Raw genomic sequence first — 4,053 nt, 5'->3', positions numbered from 1 at the left:
GATAACGCTCATAGCCCAGCTATTTATAGGACTTCGCCACGCATTGCTTGGCAACAGATTGAACAAAATACATAAAAAATGTATATATAAATAATACAATAGATATCGAATAATGAACGAAGCAGGAATGTATAGTTATTTGTTTTTCTAGGACTCTCAAGAAAAATGATTTTCGTTCTTAATGTTCACAAACGACAGAGTAGAGACTCCTGCTTTACCGATAACGACGATTGAACTTATATGCCTAACACTATATCACAGGTTCCGACAAATATCATATAGATTATCATATTGTATACTGTACCGTACCCCTTTTTATTGATGTACTTTTACAAAATTGTTTTCCAAAATAAATTGTAGCGTTTATCAATTTGGAGGGCTGCTTTTGAGGATAGAAAGGATTTGTTGTCCGTCTCAATTTACTTTAAACTGTTGATGCCACCACGAAATATTGAAACACGAAATAAGTAATTCATATACTACCTGAAATCACGAGGTGTAGACAATGTTTATTTTGAACAAGATTATAAGACTCTTTCATATGTGTATATGTAGGATAGGGATATTCCACCCGAGGGGTCACAAAATGTGGTGAAACCCGAGGCTTGCCGAGGGTTTTACCACATTTTGTGATCCCGAGGGTGGAATATCCCTATCCTACATACACACATAATGAAAGAGTCTTTTTCTCTCATATCATTACCGAATTTCTGGCGAAAGTGTCCCTCAGCCATCCATTTTCTTCATTTTTTTAATTTCTTTATTTGACCATTTTACTAAATATACTTGTGATATTCTGAAAGATCATACCCTATTTTGCCAAACTATGTTTGCACACAAATTTCATTCATTTTGTGGTTAAGTGATTAACGAATGAACATTTCGCCGATAAAAATAACCGTAACTTGACCGACTTTTACGTGGCCGTGATCAAATTGTCAACATCCGAGAAAAAGAAGTTCTATCAACAATACTGAAAGCCAACGCTGAAATGAGTTTTCCAACTTCACATATAATTTGATTTGCACCTCGACATATTTAATCATTTCACAGAACACACTGTACTTTTAAATGTCAAGTCAAATTTTTTTTATAAAATACTACGTCACTGCATGACGTCACGACTGTCATTGGAATTCCATTCATAGTTCAAGGATATTGAGAGTGATGGCGATCTCGATCGCCATGACGCGGCGATGTTTCGTGGCTGGTAATTTTAAATTCACTGTGATTTTGGCAACTTCGTGTGTGAACCAGCGAACAGTGACTCTATACGAGTATTCGATCTTTTCTGTGACATAGGATTATATGTGTTTAACCGGTTGTCTTGATGGAATGACGAAGGTAGGTCAGTCGATAGACTAACGATGATCATATTGAAAGGCTAGGATGGCAGTTAGTTTTCATGGTTACCTTACACAAATATAGACTCTGAGTTACAAGTAAAATAAATATTTTTATATAACATCGAGGGGTGTCATTTTTACCGAATGTTCGTTCATTTAAGAGCCAATTCCCAACTTCCAAATACACAGGTTACTGAGTAGGCCTAACAGTTACTGACAGTACAGTAGAGTAAACAAATTCCAGGGCCCCCTGCTGACGCAAACGGAACCATTTCATAGGTTGTGACGTTTGACATTTTCTTTTTTATATTTTTTATGTATGGCTTTTATTTTACTTCCTGTCATTGCCAGGTGATTGTGTGTGTTTACATGTTTTAAATGACAAATGACAAATCTGTCGGGTAGGCAAGTCTGTATTGTACTGTAACTGTTACAACAGGCCTGTAGGCGTATAGTCTAACTGTTTGTTACAGTAACGGAGTTATATGTTCGCTCAGATGAAATGTCTAATCGTTTAACCGTGTAGCCCTATTGATTTACTGCTGATATGATATATATTATCTAAGAATGTATGTATTTTTATAGTTAAGTCCAACGTTTCAAAACCGACACCGACGATAAGGACTGTCGGATGTAAACACAAGCAGACGACGTTGTGAGAGTTGTCCCCCTTGATAGCAGATTACTCCGCGCGCGTGAAATGCTATGTAAGATAGATTTTTCTCTCATATCTCGCCATGTTGGATAGAGTTTGCCCATGTAAGATAGCTATGTAAGATAAATCTATCTTACATAGCATTTCACGCGCGCGGATTAATCTGCGTTCAAGGGGGACAACTCTCACAACGTCGTCTGCTTGTGTTCACATCCGACAGTCCTTATCGTCGGTGTCGGTTTTGAAACGTTGGACTTAACTATAAAAATACATACATTCTTAGATAAATATATATCATATCAGCAGTAAATCAATAGGGCTACACGGTTAAACGATTAGACATTTCATCTGAGCGAATACTGTAACAAACAGACTACAGTACGCCTACAGGCCTGTTGTAGGCACAGTTACAGTACAATACAGACTTGCCTATCCGACAGATTTGTCATTTGTCATTAAAAACATGTAAACACACACAATCACCTGGCAATGACAGGAAGTAAAATAAAAGCCATACATAAAAAAAAAAAAAAAATGTCAAACGTCACAACCTATGAAACGGTTCCGTTTGCGTCAGCAGGGGGCCCGGGAATTTGTTTACTCTAGCCTACTGTACTGTCAGAAACTGTTAGACCTACTCAGTAACCTGTGTATTTGGAAGTTGGGAATTGGCTCTTAAATGAACGAACATTCGGTAAAAATGACACCCCTCGATGTTCATATAAAAATATTTATTTTAATTGTAACTCAGAGTCTATATTTGTGTAGAGTAACCATGAAAACTAACTGCCATCCTAGCCTTTCTGATCATTGTTAGCCTATCGACTGACCTACCTTCGTCATTCCATCAAGACAACCGGTTAAACACATATAATCCTATGTCACAGAAAAGATCGAATACTCGTATAGTCACTGTTCGCTGGTTCACACACGACGTTGCCAAAATCACAGTGAATTTAAAATTACCAGCCACGAAACATCGCCGCGTCATGGCGATCGAGATCGACATCACTCTCAATATCCTTGAACTATGAATGGAATTCCAATGACAGTCGTGACGTCATGCAGTGACGTAGTATTTTATAAAAAAAAAATTGACTTGACATTTAAAAGTACAGTGTGTTCTGTGAAATGAATAAATATGTCGAGGTGCAAATCAAATTATATATGAAGTTGGAAAACTCATTTCAGCGTTGGATTTCAGTATTGTTGATAGAACTTCTTTTTCTCGGATGTTGACAATTTGATCACGGCCACGTAAAAGTCGGTCAAGTTACGGTAATTTTTATCGGCGAATTGTTCATTCGTTCATCACTTAACCACAAAATGAATGAAATTTGTGTGCAAACATAGTTTGTCAAAATAGGGTATGATCTTTCAGAATATCACAAGTATATTTAGTAAAAACGTCAAATAAAGAAATTAAAAAATTGAAGAAAATGGATGGCTGAGGGACACTTTCGCCAGAAATTCGGTAATGATATGAGAGAAAAAGACTCTTTCATTATGTGTGTATGTAGGATAGGGGTATTCTACCCTCGGGATCACAAAATGTGGTAAAACCCTCGGCAAGCCTCGGGTTTCACCACATTTTGTGACCCCTCGGGTGGAATATCCCTATCCTACATATACACATATGAAAGAGTCTTATAATCTTACATAGCTATCTTACATGGGCAAACTCTATCCAACATGGCGAGATATGAGAGAAAACATTTTATTTTTCTGTATCTTCAAGTATTAAAACCAACAAAGTAATAAATGATTAATTATCATCATTAACATTGGACAACAATAAATGCATGTAAAACACAAGCTACGAGTTTCTTTCTGAAGATACGGCTTAGGTCAAATTTGTTTAATTCATTCGGTGATAATTATCTCAAAAACAATCTATTTGAAATACGACTTAAACATTAATTTTCTCATTTCCGGTCTCGGTGATTGTATCTATATATATTTAATTATCTCTATCATTAATATTCAATCCTACAGCGGCGATCGACGTTTAAAGTCGGAGTGATCACTCTATTTACAGGGTTTTAATAGGTG

The sequence above is a fragment of the Pecten maximus genome, chromosome 15 (assembly GCF_902652985.1).
Source record: "Pecten maximus chromosome 15, xPecMax1.1, whole genome shotgun sequence".
NCBI lineage: Eukaryota > Metazoa > Mollusca > Bivalvia > Pectinida > Pectinidae > Pecten > Pecten maximus.
Note: the sequence above shows the minus strand (reverse complement) of the source record.